The following is a 22447-nucleotide window of genomic DNA, read 5'->3' on the forward strand; positions in this document are numbered from 1 at the left end:
GCATAAGGCACGGTGCATTCCAAATGGGAAGAACTGTGCTCAGGATTGAGTTTATATAACTGATCAATCTCCTCTGGTGTTACCCAAAGCAGAAATCAAATGGCTGCAGAGGAATGCTGGTGGTTAGTGGACCCCATTCGTGTCATGGCCGCTGTCACGTAAAGAAAGAGAAATCAGCATCCAGGGAAAGAGAGAAAAAGAGGAGACACATGAGGATGCCAAAGGGCAGGCTGTGACCCTGAAATATGGAGTGGTCAAGCAAGGGGGGCATTCTCCTCTAACACTATTTGCACCTAGCTCTTAGGGTGTGGCTGAATTTTATTTTGCTCACATCTGAGAACTTTTCTTGGAAATCAAAGTTAACTAGTAGACTCTCTGGCAGTGAAGTGAACTAGGGACCCTTTTCAAGGTGAATTTTGTCAGTATATGATGTTTTCTTTTCAAGCAAAGTAGAAAAAAAAAAACTTTTAGAAATCATGAAAATAGTATGAATGGAAAAAATAACAAAACTGGCCATATTTTGTATAGATGTGGATTCCTTGGGTGAACATAATGCAATTCTAACAGTGTTGAGAGAAAAATTAAAAGCACATAAATATCACGACATTGAGATCAATATGTAATCAGAGAAAAAAAGAACCAAATAAAACTTTCTACAAAAATCTTAAATAATTTAAAATGAATAAAGAACACCAAGCAAAGCTATCCTCATAAAAACAGAACAGTACAGAAAAATAAGTACAGAATCCAATATCTAAAACTCTGGATCCTTGAAAAATCGATAAACTAAAAGGTTAGGACAACTTAAAAACAACTGTGCTCAGGATTGCATTTATATAATGGATCAATTCAAGGAAAAATAATCCAGGGTGTGTGTGTGTGTGTGTGTGTGTGTGTTTGAGGGAGAGAAAGAGAGAAAAGAGAGCAAGGCATTAAAAAACTTTTTAACCATATAGGTGCTGCCCACTGGTTGGCAGTCCCAGCCTCCTGGCACATTGCCCTCTAGTTGTGAACTCCAGATGGGTGCACATCTCTGGAGGAATACAGGGAAGGAGAGCTAACTACAGCAGACAGAGGCAGGGCCAAGTAGTATCCTAGAGTGAAGATATTACTTGCAGGATAAGCTGGAGTTGCTCAGGCACAGTGGAGACGGGACAGACACTCTGGACTGAGAGACCATACATGCAGGCACCTTGGGGAGAATATGCAGGGCTGGTCAGGAAGCTGTAACAGGCACAGAGGCTATGTGGGCTGGGCTGGGTGTGGATGAAGCCGGAAGGTTAGGCTGCGGCATATCACAGAAAGTCTTATGCATCCTATTGAGGGGCCTGTACTCTTTCAGTAGTGGAGAGTCCCTGGGAGGTTTTAATCAGGACACGGAAACCAGAATACTTATAACTATATATTAGACAACTTTGGTGACAGTGTGGTGAGTGGACTGGAGGGGAAAGGAGCTACAGGCCAGAAGACATAACGGAAGGTCACTGAATCTTCCAGGCACTAGAGGATGAAGACTTACAATAGAGTGAAGACTCCCAGATCTGCATCCTCACCTCTTTAGCTCCAGAGAGTCCAGAAATCCATCTCTCAAGCATCAATTTTGTATGTTCAACAGCTATTCAAGACTAAATTTGACAAATATTTATTGAGGAGCTAATATGTGCAAGGTGCTTGGGGCTACACCAGTAAACAAAACAAACATTCCTGCTGTTGTGGAACTTACTCTGTAGCAGGTGCTCCAGACAACAAATACATAAAACAATTAAGTCAATCCTGTAATATATTAGAAGTTGATAAATAAATGTTGGAAAAAATGCAGGGCTCCATGTGAAAAGTATTTATTCTATTTGTTAACTGTCCTCAACAAATAAAGAAGTTTCAGAATGTGAAAAAAAAGAAGGTGATGAGTGTTACAGGCAAAAAAAAAAAAAAAAAAAAAAGCAGCATTGGGGGATCAAGAGTGCCTGGAGGGGAGGTGGTAGAAGAGGTCTGTAACTTTGAAAAACTGGGAAGGGGGAGGAGCTTCAAGATGGTGGAAGAGTAAGACATGGAGATCACCTTCCTCCCCACAAAAACATCAGAAATACATCTACATGTGGAACAACTCCTACAGAACACCTACTGAACGCTGGCAGAAGACCTCAGACCTCCCAAAAGGCAAGAAACTCCCCACGTACCTGGGTAGGGCAAAAGAAAAAGAATAAACAGATACAAAAGAATAGGGATGGGACCTGAACCTCTGGGAGGGAGCTGGGAAGGAGGAAAGGTTTCCACACACTAGGAAGCCCCTTCGCGGGCGGGCAGAGACTGCGGGTGGCTGAGGGGGACTTCGGCGCCACGGAGGAGAGCGCAGCAACAGGAGTGCGGAGGGCAAAGCGGAGAGATTCCCGCACAGAGGGTCAGTGCCGACCAGCACTCACCAGTCCGAGAGGCTTGTCTGCTCACCCGCCGGGGTGGGCGGGGGCTGGGAGCTGAGGCTCGGGCTTCGGAGGTCAGATCTCAGGGAGAGGACTGGGGGAGGCTGCATGAACACATCCTTAAGGGGGCTAGTGCGCCACGGCTAGCCGGGAGGGAGTCCGGGATAAAGTCTGGACCTGCCGAAGAGGCAAGAGACTTTTTCTTGCCTCTTTGTCTCCTGGTGCACGAGGAGAGGGGATTAAGAGCACCGCGTTAAGGAGCTCCAGACAAGGGCGCGAGCCGCGGCTATCAGCGCAGACCCCAGAGAAGGGCATGAGACACTAAGGCTGCTGCCGCCGCCACCAAGAAACCTGTGTGCAAGCACAGGTCACACCTCCCCTCCCGGGAGCCTGTGCAGCCCGCCACTGCCAGGGTCCCGTGATCCAGGGACAACTTCCCCGGGAGAACGCACGGTGCGCCTCAGGCTGGTGCAATGTCACCTCTGCCTCTGCCACCGCAGGCTCGCCCCGCATCCGTACCCCTCCCTCCCCCTGGCTTGAGTGAGCCAGAGACCCAGAATCAGCTGCTCCTTTAACCCCGTCCTGTCTGAGGGAAGAACAGATACCCTCAGGTGACCTACATGCAGAGGGCGGGTCCAAATCCAAAGCTGAACCCCAGGAGCTGTGCGAACAAAGAAGAGAAAGGGAAATTTCTCCCAGTAGCCTCAGGAGCAGCGGATTAAATCTCCACAAACAAGTTGATGTACCCTGCATCTGTGGAATACCTGAATAGACAACGAGTCATCCCAAATTGAGGTGGTGGACTTTGGGAGCAACGATATATATATATATTTTTTTTTTGTTTTGTTTTGTTTTGTTTTTTTTCCTTTTCCTCTTTTTGTGAGTATGTGTATGCTTCTGTGTGTGATTTTGTCTGTATAGCTTTGCTTTTAACATTTGCCCTAGGGTTCTGTCTGTCTGCTTTTTTTGTTTGTTTGTTTTTAGTATAGTTTTTGGCACTTGTTATCATTGGTGGATTTCTTTGTTGGTTTGGTTGCTCTCCTCTTTCTTTTTTTTTATTACTTAAAACATTTTTTTAATACTTTTTATTTTAATAACATTATTTTATTTTACTTTATATTCTACTTTGTTTCTTTCTTTTTTTTCCTCCCTTTTATTCTGAGCCGTGTGGATGACAGGCTCTTGGCGCTCCAGCCAGGCGTCAGGGCTGTGCCTCTGAGGTGGGAGAGCCAAGTTCAGGACACTGGTCCACAAGAGACCTCCCAGCTCCAAGTAATATCAAACAGCAAAAGCTCTCCCAGAGATCTCCATCTCAACACCAACACCCAGCTCCACTCAACGACCAGCAAGCTACAGTGCTGGACACCCTGTGCCAAACAATTAGCAAGACAGGAACACAACCTCATCCATTAGCAGAGAGGCAGCATAAAATCATAAGGCCACAGATACCCCAAAACACACCAGCAGATGTGGACCTGCCCACCAGAAAGACAAGATCCAGCCTCATCCACCACAACACAGGCACTAGTCCCCTCCACCAGGAAGCCTACACAACCCACTGAACCAACCTTAGCCACTGGGGACAGACACCAAAAACAACACGAACTACGAACCTGCAGGCTGCAAAAAGGAGACCCCAAACACAGTAAGTTAAGCAAAATGAGAAGACAGAGAAACACAGCAGATGAAGGAGCAAGATAAAAACCCACCAGACCTAACAAATGAAGAGGAACTAGGCAGTCTACCTGTAAAAGAATTCAGAATAATGATAGTAAAGATGATCCAAAATCTTGGAAATAGAATGGAGAAAATACAAGAAACGTTTAACAAGGACCTAGAAGAACTAAATAGCAAACAAACAGTGATGAACAACAAAATAAATGAAATTAAAAATTCTCTAGAAGGGATCAATAGCAGAATAACTGAGGCAGAAGAATGGATAAGTGACCTGGAAGATAAAATAATGGAAATAACTAGTGCAGAGCAGAATAAAGAAAAAAGAATGAAAAGAATTCAGGACAGTCTCAGAGACCTCTGGGACAACATTAAATGCACCAGCATTCGAATTATAGGGGTCCCAGAAGAAAAAGAGAAAAAGAAAGGGACTGACAAAATATTGGAAGAGATTATAGTTGAAAACATCCCTAATATGGGAAAGGAAATGATAGTTAATCAAGTCCAGGAAGCACAGAGAGTCCCATACAGCATACATCCAAGGAGAAACACACCAAGACACATATTAACCAAACTATCAAAAATTAAATACAAAGAAAAAATATTAAAAGCAGCAAGGCAAAAACAAATAACACACAAGGGAATCCCCATAAAGTTAACAGCTGATCTTTCAGCAGAAATTCTGCAAGCCAGAAGGGAGTGGCAGTACATATTTAAAGTGATGAAGGAGAAAAACCTACAGCCAAGATTACTCTACCCAGAAAGGATCTCATTCAGATTTGATGGAGAAATTAAAACCTTTACAGACAAGCAAAAGCTAAGAGAATTCAACACCACCAAACCAGCTTTACAACAAATGCTAAAGGAACCTCTCTAGGCAGAAAACACAACAGAAGGAAAAGACCTACAATAACAAACCCAAAACAATTAATAAAATGGTAATAAGAATATACATATCGATAATTACCTTAAATGTAAATGGATTAAATGGTCCAAACAAAAGACATAGACTGGCTGAATGGATACATAAACAAGACCCATATATATGCTGTCTACAAGAGACCCACTTCAGACCTAGGGACACATACAGACTGAAAGTGAAGGGATGGAAAAAGATATTCCATGCAAATGGAAATCAAAAGAAAGCTGGAGTAGCAATTCTTATGTCAGACAAAATAGACTTTAAAACAGAGACTATTACAAGAGACAAAGAAGGACATTACATAATGATCAAGGGATCAATCCAAGAAGAAGATATAACAATTGTAAATATTTATGCACCCAACATAGGAGCACCACAATACACAAGGCAAATACTAACAGCCATAAAAGGAGAAATCGACAGTAACACAAGTATAGTAGGGGACTTTAACACCCTACTTTCACCAATGGACAGATCATCCAAAATGAAAATAAATAAGGAAACACAAGTTTTAAATGATACAATAAACAAGATGGACTTAATTGATATTTATAGCACATTCCATCCAAAAACAAAAGAATACACATTCTTCTCAAGTGCTCATGGAACATTCTCCAGGATAGATCATATCCTGGGTCACAAATCAAGCCCTGGTAAATTTAAGAAAATTGAAATCGTATCAAGTATCTTTTCCAACCACAACGCTATGAGACTAGATATCAATTACAGGAAAAAATCTGTAAAAAATACAAACACATGGAGGCTAAACAATACACTACTTAATAACCAAGAGATCACTGAAGAAATCAAAAAATACCTAGAGAAAATGACAAGGAAAACAGGATGACCCAAAACCTATGGGATGCAGCAAAAGCAGTTCTAAGAGGGAAGTTTATAGCAATACAATCCTACCTTAAGAAACAAGAAACATCTCAAATAAACAACCTAACCTTACACCAAAAGCAATTATAGAAAGAAGAACAAAAAACCCCAAAGTTAACAGAAGGAAAGAAATCATAAAGATCAGGTCAGAAATAAATGAAAAAGAAATGAAGAAAACGATAGCAAAGATCAATAAAACTAAAAGCTGGTTCTTTGAGAAGAAAAACAAAATTGATAAACCATTAGCCAGACTCATCAGGAAAAAAAGGGAGAAGACTCAAATCAACAGAATTAGAAATGAAAAAGGATAAGTAACAACTGACACTGCCGAAATACAAAGGATCATGAGAGATTACTACAAGCAACTCTATGCCAATAAAATGGACAACCTGGAAGAAATGCACAAATTCTTAGAAATTCACAACCATCTGAGACTGAACCAGGAAGAAATAGAAAATATGAACAGACCAATCAAAAGCACTGAAATTGAAACTGTGATTAAAAATCTTCCAACAAATTAGAAGCCCAGGACCAGATGGCTTCACAGCCAAACCCTATCAAACATTTAGAGAAGAGCTAACACCTATCTTCTCAAACTCTTCCAAGATATAGCAGAGGGAGAAACACTCCCAAACTCATTCTACGAGGCCACCATCACCCTGATACCAAAACCAGACAAAGATGTCACAAAGAAAGAAAACTACAGGCCAGTATCACTGATGAACATAGATGCAAAAATCCTCAACAAAATACTAGCAAACAGAATCCAACAGCACATTAAAAGGATCATACACCATGATCAAGTGGGTTTTATCCCAGGAATGCAAGGATTCTTCAATGTAGGCAAATCAGTCAATGTGATACACCATATTAACAAATTGAAGGAGAAAAAACATATGATCATCTCAATAGATGCAGAGAAAGCTTTGGACAAAATTCAACATCCATTTATGATAAAAACCCTGCAGAAAGTAGGCAGAGAAGGAACTTTCCGCAACATAATAAAGGCCATATATGGCAAACCCACAGCCAACATTGTCCTCAATGGTGAAAAACTGAAACCATTTCCACTAAGATCAGGAACAAGACAACGTTGCCCACTCTCTCCACTATTATTCACCATAATTTTGGAAGTTTTAGCCACAGCAATCAGAGAAGAAAATGAAATAAAAGGAATCCAAATTGGAAAAGAAGAAGTAAACCTGTCACTGTTTGCAGATGACATGATACTATACATAGAGAATCCTAAAGATGCTACCAGAAAACTACTAGAGCTAATCAATGCATTTGGTAAAGTAGCAGGATACAACATTAATGCACAGAAATCTCTTGCATTCCTATACACTAATGATGAAAAATCTGAAAGAGAAACTAAGAAAACACTCCCATTTACCACTGCAACAAAAAGAATACAATATCTAGGAATAAACATACCTAAGGAGACAAGAGACCTGTATGCTGAAAATTATAAGACACTGATGAAAGAAATTAAAGATGATACAAATAGATAGAGAGATATTCCATGTTCTTGGATTGGAAGAATCAACATTGTGAAAATGAATCTATAGATTCAATGCAATCCCTATCAAACTACCACTGGCATTTCTCACAGAACTAGAACAAAAAATTTCAAAATTTGTATGGAAACACAAAAGACCCCGAATAGCCAAAGCAATCTTGAGAAAGAAAAACGAAGCTGGAGGAATCAGGCTCCCTGACTTCAGACTATACTACAAAGCTACAGTAATCAAGACAGTATGGTACTGGCACAAAAACAGAAATATAGATCAATGGAACAGTATAAAAAGCCTAGAGATAAACCCATGCACATATGGTCACCTCATCTTTGACAAAGGAGGCAAGAATATGCAGTGGAGAAAAGACAGCCTCTTCAATAAGTGGTGCTGGGAAAACTGGACAGCTACATGTAAAAGAATGAAATTAGAATACTCCCTAACACCATACACAAAAATAAACTCAAAATGGATTAGAGACCTAAATGTAAGGCCAGACACTATCAAACTCTTAGAGGAAAACAGAGGCAGAACACTCTATGACATACATCACAGCAAGATCCTTTTTGCTCCACCTCCTAGAGAAATGGAAATAAAAAGAAAAGTAAACAAATGGGACCTAATGAAACATAAAAGCTTTTGCATAGCAAATGAAACCATAAACAAGATGAAAAGACAACCCTCAGAATGGGAGAAAATATTTGCAAATGAAGCAACTGACAAAGGATTAATCTCCAAAATGTACAAGCAGCTCATGTAGCTCAATATCAAAACAACAAACAACCCAATCCAAAAATGGGCAGAAGACCTAAATAGACATTTCTCCAAAGATATACAGATTGGCAACAAACACAGGAAAGAATACTCAACATCATTAATCATTAGAGAAATGCAAATCAAAACTACAATTAGATATCATCTTATACCGGTCAGAATGGCCATCATCAAAAAATCTACAAACAATAAATGCTGGAGAGGGTGTGGAGAAAAGGAAACCCTCTTGCACTGTTGTTCGGAATGTAAATTGATACAGCCATATGGAGAACAGTATGGAGGTTCCTTAAAAATAGAACTACCATACGACCAGCAATCCCACTACTGGGCATATACCCTGAGAAAACCATAATTCAAAAAGAGTCATGTACCAAAATGTTCATTGCAGCTCTATTTACAATAGCCAGGACATGGAAGCAACATAAGTGTCCATCAACAGAGGAATGGATAAAGAAGATGTGGCAGATATATACAATGAAATATTACTCAGTCATAAAAAGAAACGAAATTGAGTTATTTGTAGTGAGGTGGGTGGACCTACAGTCTGTCATACAGAGTGAAGTAGGTCAGAAAGAGAAAAACAAATACCGTATGCTAACACATATATATGGAAGCTAAAAAAAACGGTCATAAAGAACCTAGGGGCAAGACGGGCATAAAGACGCAGACCTACTAGAGAATAGACTTGAGGATACAGGGAGGGGAAGGGTAAGCTGAGACGAAGTGAGAGAGTGGCATGGACTTATATATATTACCAAATGTAAAATAGATAGCTAGTGGGAAGCAGCCGCATAGCACAGGGAGATCAGCTCGGTGCTTTGTGACCACCTAGAGGGGTGGGATATGAAGGGTGGGAGGGAGGGAGACGCAAGAGGGAACAGACATGGGGACATATGTATATGTAAAACTGATTCACTTTGTTATAAAGCAGACACCGAAACAACCTTGCAAAGCAATTATACTCCAATAAAGAAGTTAAAAAAAAGAAAAAGAAAAACTGGAAGTTGCCTTTTAAGTAAAGAGTTAGAGGAAGGGAGGACTTAGCCCTCTAAATACAGCTCTGCCTGGTGTGTCTGAAGCACAGCAATGGGGCCAGTAAGCCTGGACCTCGGTGATTAGAAGATGAGATCAGAGAAGACAAAGAATCGGATCAGGCAGGGCCTTGTAGGCCACTGTGAGACCTTGGCCTTTATTGGAGTGAAATATGAAGCCACTGCAGAGTGTTGAGCAAGGGAATGATTATATTTGAATGGAATCACCTTGAGTGGGTGTGGGAGGTTGCTGGTGGCAGGGGGCTGGGATAGGGCTAAAATGGAGAAGTGAGGCTGTTTGGGAGTTGGGAGGCTGCTGTTAATAGTGTAGGTAAACGATGGCAGTGGCCTAGGCCAAGAGGAAGGAAAAAGTGATGAGAGGTGGCTGAATTCTGGTTATATTTTGAACGCAGCTAAAAGGATTTGCAGATGGATTTGGAGATGAGGTGTGTAAGGAAAAAAAGGAGTCAAGAATATGCCAAGGATTTTGGCTTTTGTAACAGGGAGAATGGTTCTGCCAGTTACAAAGGAACTGGAGGGTGGAGCAAGTTTGGCAGAGATGTGTGAAGATCAGTAGTTTTGTTCATGTTTGACATACTTTTTAGACATCTAAATGGAGATGTTTAGTTTGCAGTTGGATATTTGAGTCCTGGAGTTTAAATTAGGAAGTTGTCTGCATATCAATGGTATGAAAGCCATGAGGCTGGATGAAACCACCAAGGAAAGGAGTGTAGGGAATGAAGAGAGGAGAACCGCATGCTAGGGCTCACTGATGCCACCAGGCTGGGGAGGGCAGGGTGACCAAGAAGGAGCAGTTGGGTATACCGTCTGGCACCTCCGTCTACTCCCATGAAACTTGTTCTCCCATTCCATATCCTATCTTGGTGCCAAACATTTCCCACATTTCCAAGACATCATGCTTGACTCCCACCTACAGGTCTTTTAAATATGTCCACCTGCATCCATCCCCAGGGCAGTATCACTTCTTACCTGGATTATTACAACAGCTTCCTACCTGGTCTTCCCTCTCCATTCTTGTCCCTGATCATCCATTCCCCAACGTAATAGAGATATCTTTTTAAAAAGACAATCTGATTACGTTATTTTTATGTTTAAAAACAGTTCAACTCCTTAGCACAGCTTAAAAGCCATGCATGATTTGGCTTCTGCCTAATTCTCCAGCCTTGCCACTTGCCATCTCCTCCCTAGAAATCTAGGCTCCAGCCACCCTGTCCTTCTTTGAGTTGTTGAAGCAAGCCATGTGTTCTTCCACTCTGGGTTTCAGCACATAGATCCCTCTTCATGGAACACCTCTGCCCTCACCTTCACCTGGTTAACTCTTACTCTCTCTTCAAGTCTCATCTTAGGGAACATTTCTTCTAGGAAGCCTTCTCCAATGCTTCTCTTGCCCTCTAGGAAGGGTTTAGGAACTCTCCCATGTGCTCATACATCAAACCTGCCTCCGCCTTATCTAGACTTTATAATGTTGTGTTGTAATTTACTTATTCATACTTCCCACTAGACTATAAGCTCCATCTTTAGCCCCTGGCATACTGCCATTACATGGCACTTGGTAAGAATTTGTTGAAGAATAGATAATGGAATGAATTAATACATGAAAGAATGATCCTGAATAAAAACTCTGGCAATATGGATATAACAGAAAGAGAGGACTAGATTAGAAATTTATGTGACAATGATGCAACATCAATACTGACCATTGAGGAGACTGAGAAATCAAAGATGGCTAAAAAATGTCTACCTTGGGTGTAATAAACAAAAGTAAGGAAAGTAGGCAGAGAAGAGTTTTGGGCAAAAATAATAGTTCAGTTAATAACTGAGTGTCTGTTGGTCATTCAAGTGGCAGTGTCTTTAAGGTGACTAACAACATGGGCACAGTGGTTTAGAGAGAAGAGGGAGTTAGAGATAGCAATTGGTGAACCATTGGTCCATTGGTGTATTTGAAGTCATGGAGGTAAATGAGATCACCCATGGGCATGTTCAGTAAGAGAAAGGAGGGATTCAGATGGAACCCTAAAGACCAGAATCTAAACTTTATATCTAAAGGCTGAAGGAAAGGTTTGAGTGGTATTTCAGAAGCTTGAGAAATTTCAAGAAAGGAAAAGCAAGATGTATAGCGTCAAATTGCATAGAGGGGTCAAGTGGGATAACAGAAGTATCTGTCAGATTTGGCAATGAGGTTTCCAGTGATTAGAGTGAGGATATTTTCTTGGGAGTGGGGAAGGGACTGCTTGAGTTGAATAAGTTAAAGAATGAATGATAGTAGAAAAAATGAGATAGTGATTTTCAAGAATTCTTTATTTAAAGGATAAGGCAGAAATAGGAGTGAATACTTAAGGTAACTGTATATTAAGGATCTTCTCAGGGTGTGTGTTTCTTTCTAGAAGCAGCAAGTTGAGTAAGGGCTGAATGAAAAAAGGCGATGGAGATTTTAAAGATGAGAGGGATTGGTAGGGAAGGTGGGACAGATGGAGCAAGGTGTTGGAAGATGTGGGGAAGAATGGGATCAAAACCATAGGCTGAAAAGACCATTTCATCAATTGACAGAGAAGCAAAGAAGTAATAACGGGTGACATAGAAACTATTCAGGCTTCTGTTTGCTCTCTAAACTATGAGGGAAGATACTATACTGAGAAGAAGGGGAGCCAATGAGATTCAAGAGCTTGAGGGAATAGTGGAAGTTTGTAATCATTGTGGTGGGAAAGGGTAAAAATGAGACTAGAGACAAGTAAACAGATTTGCTGGTAAGAGAAGCAGGTGCTATGAATTGGCCAAAATGGGCAATGACCAAAACAAGAATAAAGTTCTCTTGAGATAATACTTATCCTAATGCACAATGCTCATTTTCATTGAGTATCTAAACAGTCAGCATGGCAGATTTGGGGATTAAATGGTCCCATAATCATAACCTCTGTAGTGAATTCTTTGTAATGTTTATTAATTCATCAGATCTATGAAGGTTTATTAAGAGGAAATGCCAGCATTTGACTATTTTTATTTCAAAACCATTATTACTGAAATCTGTAAGGAATAGAAAAACATACTGAAAAGAAAACAGAAAAACAGGGAAAAGAAAAACATATTGAAACAGATACTCTGTTCTCTTTTCAGTAAGACCAACAGTCTAAAGATGTTAAAGAAATGAATCAGATATAATAATTATCTAAGTCTGAAAATTAAAACCCATTTAGGTATTGTGAGGGAGACTTGATCCTAAATACAAGTCTTGTTATTCATTTAGAATCTTTAATAACATTTGGAAAGCAATTAATCAAGTTATGACATAGATTCAAGAGCTGTCACCTTTCATTGTCATTAATGAAACTGTCTGGGGATTTATCTGCACTTTTCTGGTGATTTAAAGAACACCTTTTTGGTAAGCTATTTGAAGACTATAAGAATGTTTAAAGTCATTGGACCTTGACGTACAAATTTCAATGAACAATCCAAATGTGTGTTAGTGAGACTGAAATACATTTAGAAGTATCTTAATTTTGACATGACAGAAAGTGAATTTTAAAAAGTCCAAAATGCATATTCATTTCTGTTAGGAGAAAGCCTTCTTCTGTCAACAACCTTTGCTTTGATTGCTTCTTTATATAATTCAATAGAACTTAAAATATTTTACTGTACACTTTTACTCTCAGTTAAAAAAAAACAGCTAGGGTAATATTTTAGGTCCAAAGTTTCACACAGGCCCTGAATGATTCTATTTGTCTGCTGTCTTTATCTTAACTAGAGAGTGGTCAGGCCACGAGCTCACTTTGGACAGTGTGCCCTTCAGCAGGAGCTGGAGGGATTCTGCCTGAATGTGAGGCCAGAATCAGATGACAGCTGCTCACCTAAGACTCTCAGAGTAGCAAAAAGACAGGAAGTGAAGGCAGGCCCTGATATAAGCTTTCCTTAACTCTTTAGACTACTGTATAAGTTTAGAACATGAGAAGTACAATTCTTACGCACACTAAAGCATGAACTCTGTACAATCAAGACCCAAAGAAATGGTCTCAAGATAGTACCCCCAAGAAAAGCTAATATACATACACTGCAGATGATATCCCAATGGAAAATAATTATTGATATTGTTTTAAGGGCCATAACTTTTGATCCCAACAGTAACAAATGGATTATAATGCCCTGATATGCCAGAAAATTTTAGTCATGAAAATGGTATAAAACATTTGTAAGCTGGGCTTTTCTTTTTTGCGGTACGCGGGCCTCTCACTGCTGTGGTCTCTCCCGCTGCGGAGCCCAGGCTCCGGACGCGCAGTCCCAGCGGCCACGGCCCACGGGCCCAGCCGCTCCGCGGCATGTGGGATCCTCCCGGACAGGGGCACGAACCCACGTCCCCTGCATCGGCAGGCGGACTCTCAACCACTGCGCCACCAGGGAAGCCCTGGGGTTTTCTTTTAATACTGTGATTCCTTCTGAGAACACAGAATTTCATTTACAGTGTTTTTGAGTAGCTAAAAGAGTGCATAGGACATGCCTCTGACACTCAGAATAGAAGTCCCTCTTTTTCTGCTACATATTCCTGCTATTCTTACTGGTAGCTAAGGGTAGGATAGACTAAGAGGGCTGATTTAGAAATGGGTAGATGATAGCCTAGTTTCTCCCAGAATCAAACCACCTGTGACAGAGTTGGAGGAGGCTTCGACTTTGCTTATCATGTGCCTACCATTCTCCTGTGAGCTTCCCTTGATTCCCCACTCAGTTTTGACCAGCCTTTTTCCTATTTGGAAGGTGGCAGCCTGATTCCTAATGGGACACTCTATTCATGACTTGCAATGCACCCAAATCCATGACCCTTAAGCGTATCCACCCACTTCTCCATTCCTTTAACCTTGCTGACCCATTACCCTGGCAAAACCTGCAGGTCTTCTCCTTCATTATCTACTTCCTATACTTGTAGCATGAGAGTTATCAGAAAAATGTCTTAAATTGAATTACATTTTTCCAAATGTACAAATACATTGGAATACTCTGTACATTTTCCAAATGTACAGAGGCATTTGACTGCTCATTTATCAAGCTGTGAGACCTTTTAATTAGAGTTTAAAAAATTCTCTAAATGTAAATGTGTACAAACACATGGATATATAATTATTACTGATGGTTTGGTCAACCACTGAAATTGAAATTAAGCATGTGAAAACTACATAAATAAGTTACTCCTTATACAGTGCTATCTACAATTAAATTTCAAAACAAGTTTTAACGATAATATATGTATGCAGCAGCAAACTTTCAGATTCACCTAAGAAAACCTCCATTTCAAGACCATAATAGCACAATTTTCCTCTTTGTTCCCACCAACATATAAAAAATTGAAAAATTCTGGCACCTCAGTGTCATAAAGAAACAACATACTTTTGATCAGGAAAGGTTTTCTGGGGACAAAATGTGATGAGTTGTTAGAAATTCACAACATGATATCAAGGAAAATGTCAATGACCATGCCTTCTATGCCTTCTAAATACTACTTTCTTTCTTTTAGAGAGGAGTTGCTGTCTCCATAGCCTTCAGTACTCTAATCATGTGGATTTCAATTGCACTTAAAGCTACATATTTATTTCAAGTCTATATGGGAAGTCTAGTTACCACAAAATACACACTCACAAACAGGAAATCTAACTACAGTAAGAAGGTGTTTTTTTCCCCCACACAATAGAGTTCAAAGATGTGTCATCTATGTAATTTGGAACAAAACCCAACACCACTATTATTGTTGAGTACCCCTCTCTCCCCTCCTATATTATGGCAACTTATGATTATATCATTATGTTTTCCAAGCCTGTTTGAACTTGCTGCTCTTGCTTATAGATACAAATGACCTGCCCTTTTCTGTGCGAAGCTTTCAATCAGTAAGCATGTCAAGGTGGGAGGAAGGATGGCAGGAACAGTAAAAGGGGAAAAAAATCAATTTTCAGAAAGCATATGGTAACAACTGAATATTTAATCAAATTAGCCTAGAAATTCCTTCCTATTTTCAGCACTCTTTGCAAGGCTGTTGTGTCATGGTACAGAATGAATTTCAATAAATGTCATATATTTAGTTAGATGGCTTATTTTTAAAATTTGTTGAACCAGGTCACTGACTCAGAATAGATCTCATTCCAAGACATGACAGATGGATACTGATACTGAATAAAAAGACTGACATTAGCTGGAAGGTTCTGGGCAGAAGAAGAAGTCATTCATTTAACATTTAACAAAATATTTACTGAGTACCTACTGTGTGCCAGGATAAAATGATAAACATTTGGACTTTATATTATAATAGAAAGAGGAGTTGTTCCAAAATAATTTCCTTGGGGTTAATAAGGATTACAATGGAATACCAATAGTGAGCAAGGTCCTTAAAAGTACTTACATTTTTCACATTGCATCAGAAAAATGCATTAGTACTCATTCAAACATCCATTTTGTTATGGTTGCAGGATTTTAGACCTAACTCAGATTTTTGAAGATGCTGTTTACTAACCCTTAACAAAAACCAACTTCCTATTTTTCTGGAACAAAAGGGGCCTTACATGGTTTCAAAGATTTCTTAGACATCAAAGAGCTTAGAGAGACATACAGTTTATGGGTAATGATTTAGGATTTAGTGAATCAAAAACACATGGATTAAATTTCCTTTAAAAGACCCCTAGGTTTAAATTTTAAGAGGTAAAATGTTGGTCTAAACACACATTAGTCCCCAAAAAGCCAAAATTTATTTTTAAAGATAGTTTGAGCTGTCTTATGGACCTAAAACTTGGCTGGGTTTTACTTTTCCACAGGATTAGGCCTCAAAGGAGACAACCTGCCTTCTGCTCAACAAATTTACTCCACCTCTCTCATTTGTGAAGACTACATTACTTCAAAGGTCTCTAGCTCTGAATGCTCTTTTTGATATTTTCAATAAAATATTAAAAACCAGAAACAATCCATGGTCTTATCGAACAACTGGAGTACATTTTAATTCCTCCAAGTCAATTATGTTTTTTTTTTACATACAACTTTAAAATTGGACCTGAGATTCTAGGTGCTAGGTTCAGATTTCCAGCTATCAGAGAACAAGAGATAATTTGAAAACAGGAAAAGGCCACTGATCTTAATATGTGCACTGTTTCATGACATATTATTATATTTGCATTTAAAATAGTAGGAAGAAATACAGTACATGATCTTCCGTTCTAACACAATGGCTTTCCGGAAGGCCGCTAGCCTGGGTATTTCACCGAGTTTTTAGGATTAAAGGAAACAAGTTAGTGCACAACCTGTGAGCTTTTATTCCTTTGGAAAAATAGACTGCAACACTGATCTAATGCCTTTTAAAGGGTACTCAAAACCAACACAGTGCACGTTTTGAATTTCAGTGGTGGAGGAATAACAACTGGTGAAGTCCAGGCAGGTCTTAAAAATCAAAACAAAACAGAGAAAGCACCAGCATTCTAAACAGAGAGTTTATTCTGAATGAGAACCTGGAAATGAAATAGGAAATCTACATATAAAGTTATGATGAATTTAGATTTCAGGAAATTATTGCTGCAGTTTAAGAATGAAATGACTACATTACTCTTATAGTTTAGAAATATACATAGTTTGATAGAAAGTATGTGGGTTGATGGATTTAGGAAAATAAGTATGTGCCGAAAGATGATGAATTAGAAAATATCTTTTTTTTTTTAGTCGCTAATTTTCCAGTCAGGAAAAAAGGCTGAGAACTCTAAAAGATAAAATACTTTTCAGAAGCAGTCCTGGGGCTTTTTGGCTGTGCATGCTGCTGAATTAAACAGCACCTGCGGGTGAAACAGGGGACCACTTGGCAGGTATAGTTGTGGCCAAGACTGTAAATCTGGCCTGCAAACATTTTGTCTCTCTAGCTCAAACAATTTTAAAGATGCTGAGTCAACATGTTAAAATTGAGAGATTTCTAGCTTCTGAAAAGCTGAAAGACACCACCACATGGGCCCGTGCCACTCACTGAGCCTCACGGCAACTCTGATGATGCCAAGCAGTGGCTGCTCCCCCTTAGGTAGGACTTTTTCTGAGCAGGTTTTTGGTCCCAGTTTTTGGTTAGTTTTACTCATTTAGGTTACCTGTTTGCAAATCTTCATACAGGATATAGACAAGGCATAGGGGGAAGAAAGAAAAGAAGACGAAAATCCAACACAGTGGTTTAACACTGGAAAGGGAAAAGGAAGGAGAGAGAGAGAAGGCAAGAAAGAAGTACACAGCAGACAGAAGCTGTAAACCATCAGCAATTGCCTCCTCTGCTGTCTCCAGATTTATACTATGAAAGGGATCTGTGACAAAGCTATGGGTATTAGTCTCAACAAATTCCACTGGGTCAGGGTCATTGTGTAGAAAATAAGAAGGAAAGTTGTCTGAATGGAGCAATTTCCCTGATCAAGGATGGGGTGTGGGGATGGGACCAGGTAAATGCAAGAAAATACCATGGTTCTTTTCTTTCATTGCCCTCAAACCAAGGGATGTGGGCCTCTCCTTCATCTTCACCTTAGAGACTGTAATGAAGTACGGCAGGCACTGTCCAGGTACTTCCCATAAAAGACCAGGGACTCCACGTACAGTTGTGCAGGCTGTGCATTGCACAATTCCAGAGATAAAATATGAGAATGACACTCCTAAGGAATGCGAAGGAGAAGCTCTGCCTTATTCTTTCATCTCCTTCAGGTTCTAGCTCAAAGGCTACCTTTGAATTAAGGCCTTCTCTGACCCCACTACTGAATTTTTCAGTCACCAGCCCATTATTCCCTCTTAGCCTTGACAGTCCCTACTCCTCTTTCCACTTTATGCTTCCTTATAGCTCTCATTACTTCACATACATCTTATTTATGTGTTTTTATTTACTGTTTGCCTTCCTCATTATAGAACAGAGCATCATAAGGCCAGAGACTTTTGTCTGTTTTATTCTCTGCTGCATTGCCAGAGTCTAGAATCATGCCTAATAGGTGCATAACAAATTATCCTGAATGCCTAGATACTTAGTCACATTCTTAGAGTACAGGAACCTGGCTTTCACTAGAACCTATGATTCTCTGACCATTTTTCATAATTGCTTGGGCCAGATTTCCTAATAATCCTTTGTTATATTAGAATAAATACATTTCAAATCCTATGGACCATTATATAATCTATATGGCTCATAAACTTTTATATAATTTCTATTTGCCTTATACCTACATAATTTATCATAGAAATTTAAAACAACAGGAGTAACCTGTATAAACATACTTGCACAAATTTATACAATCACAGGAGAAACATGTATACTTGGGTATGCAATTAGCCAGTTCACTTTTTTTTTTAATTTCACTGTGCTCACACCTCCTGTTACAAATGCCACACGAGTGATTTTTCTCTCAATTATATTTTACAGCTTATAAAAACACATTCTTCATTTTGTCCTTTGAAAAGCAAAGTAGTCAGATTTTACTGGATGTTTTTATTGAAACAAATCCCAAGGGGAATATACTAAACTGTTAAACACAGCTGAAGAGATATCTGAGAATGCGCTTTCTGATAGAAGGGTAGATTACAAAATTACTCACAGCTCTTAATCTGATAATAGGAGAATGCCCCACGCATATGAATGGAGCTTTTTCTTGGTATGCTTTACTACAAAAAGAGAAAGGGAGAAAAAGAGAACTGGAGAAACAGAAGGTGAGAAAAACTCCAGAGACTAGAAATGTTACAGTCATCATTTATCACTAACCTAAGGATCCCAATGTACGCCTCAGTGCAAAATGCTTCAAAGAGTTAAACTTCCTTGATGGCTGGGCAGAGGCTGTGGTGCTGTTGAGACAGCATGGGGGCTAGGCTCATGCACAGGTTCCCTGTCTATAACATGGGGAGGTTAAGATAGGGAAACCAGCCTTGCCTATTCTGTAAGGTTGCTGCAGTATCAGAAAGATGATATACTCAGAAGCAGCTTCAAAATTTTAAGAGTTAAGTTCCAATCTTTTGATTTAAAAAAAATTTCTATTATTTAATAGCAAATGGGATGGTTTCCAAGGCTGTCACTCTTTTGTAACAATTACGGACCTTGATTCCATTTTGCACAAGATTTATTTATCTGAGTATCTAATTCTTCAAAGGCAGATATTTCACTTCTTCCTTTCTAAAAATGTTCCTCTAGTACCAGACACATATGATGTTTAACCTACAGTTCTTAGCTATTTTTGCTGAAGCAACTGTGGGCCTGGCAGCAACTCTGTTAAGAACAGGGAATCAAAGTGATCCTGAATTGACATTAGTTACTATATCTATCATTTATTACTAAGAGGTGACTATTTGTTTTGCACTGAGCAAAGCCCATGAAGAAACTCTGCCCTGAGGGCTCAGAGTCAAAGACACCAGTTTCAACATACACCAGTGAGGTAAACTCCCTGGCACTTGAGTTTCTGCATATTTTCTCCCCTTAAGGTAGCACAATTAGGAAATTCAGTATCCCATGAACATAGCAGCTCAAGAAAAATATTGGGGATGATGGGAAAGGAAAGCGTAGATGATTCTGGTGAGACTAATGACAGTGAAGAAAACATGATATTAGAGGGAAGAAATGGGGGCACAGAAAGCTTGGAAGCAGCTCTGACCAAACCAAGGGGAAGAGATGAGGGGGGAGGGGGCAGAGAGATGGGAGGTGCTCTGAATTTGTAGGGAACTGTTACTCAACATGGGTGTGTCACTATAGGCACTAGTGCAGCCACTTAGACAAAGGTGTGTGTCCTGAGAGAATGTTAGCCCTTTTGAATTATTCACTTTGTTTTGAGATGACCACATTTGAGAAAAAGTTTATTTGAGGCTATCATATAGATGTGCAAAAGGAAAATCAGACTAATGTTATTTTGGACTATTTATTTTCTTTTTTAACCAACAGCTAAGGAAATTGATTTTTGAAATGTATTTCTTAGTCTAATTCTCCTTGGAACAAATTTTAAAGAATTTCAAGATTATAGTGGGTCATAGTCTTAAAAGGAATTTATAAGATAAGGGTTTTTCTGCTGCTTAGAAAAGTGTCATTTTTCTTTTATCATAGGTTTAAAAGTTATGAAAATATTAGTTATGAACTTTCATACTAACTGGCTATGGTTAATCTTATACATCTTCATCATTCAGATAAACCTCAACCACTAATTCTGAAGTCATGGAAAGTACATCTAATGTAAACCTCTACTGTGATGTATTAAGAATAAAGAAATCTTTGAAAAACCAGTAGTCAACAGATCATCTTCTAAATGCCATAAATTCCATTATGTTAAAATCAAAATATATTTAGGTTAGTAACTACAGGTTTATGCACTGTTAAGTTTGAAACCTGAACAGAACTTTTAAAACACCAGTAAATTTTATAGGCAATCAGCCACATTTTTGGTACTACAAAAATTTCTTATGAGTGACGTAAATTTTACTTGTATTATTCAGCAACTCAAAAAGAATGAACACTGAATACACCACAGACTTGCAGTCTACAATTGGAACCAAAGCACCTCACTTTCTGTTCCATTATGGAAGTTTACATGTTAAAACAAAGCCCAATAAGCTTGGAGCTAGAAAGAAAAACTATGTACCTGTAAATAATCCAAGCACCACTTACAGTTTACATAAAAGCACAATTTATGTCCTAGAGGCACAGAGAAACATGATGTACATCATTTTCAGATCATCTTCATGCAGAAAAAATTCATTAGTCAGCTATAATAGTTTAGCTGTAAAGGAAAATGTTTTTCTGAATCCATTTGCATGGCAATGTGCATGTGTCTGCCTGATGGAAATGACAAAATAAACCTCCACCCAACTCTACAAAATGTGAACAGTGTTCTTAAAATTCAGGAGAGGGTCCAGATAGTCTATATTCTCTCCAACGTCAGTTTTTACAATGCTCTCATATTCACGGACCGTCTTAACTTGGCAATTAAAGTATCCTGATTATTTTGCCTAAGAGAGTTGACAATATTTCATTCTGCCCCAGGACTCCTTTGCACATAAAACTGTGATAAGGTAAAACACACTGGGCAGAACTATTCATGCATGAGCCACAGGAACTCTCTCCAACTGCCGAATTAGTAAATGGCTCTTTTAAAACATAAAAGGTATGAAATGGGAAACCGTACTTTGGAGTAAATTCTGCATTGTAGATAGTCTGTGAAAATCCTTTCGTTCGTGCTTTAATTATTGGGTCAGTAACAGTCGTAGCCAGATTGCCCGACCTCTGGTTATAATCTATTTCACCTAATAAGACAGATGTCCTCCACAGAGCCCCAGCAGAGAGAGAAGGTAAGATTGAAAACGATAGGTCACAACAAGCCCTGTGTATTTGCCAGAAATTAAGAATTCAGACCCTCACAGAAACACCTGCCCCTTGGAAGGGGCCCCACGTAATACAGATATAAAGCAAGGATGGGAACAAGGAAACTGCTGGCTCGAAGCTTGCTGGCCACATCACCCTCCGTCAGGGTAACCGGATCACTTTTGAGTCAGATCACAGCCTTGAAACTTGCTGGGCCATAACAGTCATACACCCCTGCACCCCTCTCCTGAGTCACACAGGTGGCTGTCAGAAGCAACCCCCTAAAACGAAAAGCCCCATTCTAGTTTCGACCTCGCCCCTGGGGCCACAGCTCTTTAGTTTCTGAAGCCCCTAAACTCTCGCCCACCTCCCGGGTCTTGCCCTCTGGAACAGCAGTCAGGTCCCTTAGGGGAACAAAGAGCAGAAGGGCAGGGGCGAAAGACGGGGTGCAGGATACGAAAGGGGCTGTAGTTTTTACCTTGCGGCGCCCAGGAGCCGGCGGAGGAGACGTCAACCGGGCAGGGATCAACCGCGTAGGGACCACCCGCGCGTTCCGCGCCTCCCTGCCTCTTCTCAGCAAGTCAGCTGTCGCCCCGCATCTGGCTCGCGCCCTCCGCTGGGCTTCGCATCTGGTCACAAAGCGCTGTGGGCGCCGGGGGCGGCGAGAGCCTCCAGGTCACCTGTGGCCGGGCCCAGCCGAACGCCCCGTCCTCCCGCCGGCCGCGCTCCCTCCGCCCCTTCCCACCCGCGTTCCCTCCGCCCCTTCCCACCCGCGCGCTGCCCGGGCCGTGACTCAGCCGGGCATCGGCGCGCGCGGCCCGCGGCGGCCCGGGCGCGTCCAGCCGGGAGGAACGGCCAGGAGACCCGACTCGTGCTCTCGTCCGCCCGCCCCTGCACGTGTCCGTCTGTCTCGTGCGTTG

The 22447-nt window shown here is 40.3% G+C and overlaps 1 protein-coding gene across 2 annotated transcripts in view; it reads right to left on the minus strand.

The window, feature by feature from the left end:
* The window catches only part of MET (MET proto-oncogene, receptor tyrosine kinase), a 127854-nt gene extending 105583 nt beyond the window's left edge, over positions 1-22271 (minus strand). Inside the window, exon 1 of one of the 2 annotated variants that reach the window (XM_022582727.2) lies at positions 22006-22271. The gene's annotated coding sequence lies outside the window, so the exon portion shown is untranslated. The other variant, XM_089917484.1, reaches the window with a different exon arrangement.
* Between the last annotated feature and the right edge of the window lie 176 nt (positions 22272-22447).

Source organism: Delphinapterus leucas, chromosome 9 (genome assembly GCF_059928025.1).
Source record: "Delphinapterus leucas isolate spDelLeu-1000000601 "Yukka" chromosome 9, BTC_Dleu_Yukka2, whole genome shotgun sequence".
Lineage (NCBI taxonomy): Eukaryota > Metazoa > Chordata > Mammalia > Artiodactyla > Monodontidae > Delphinapterus > Delphinapterus leucas.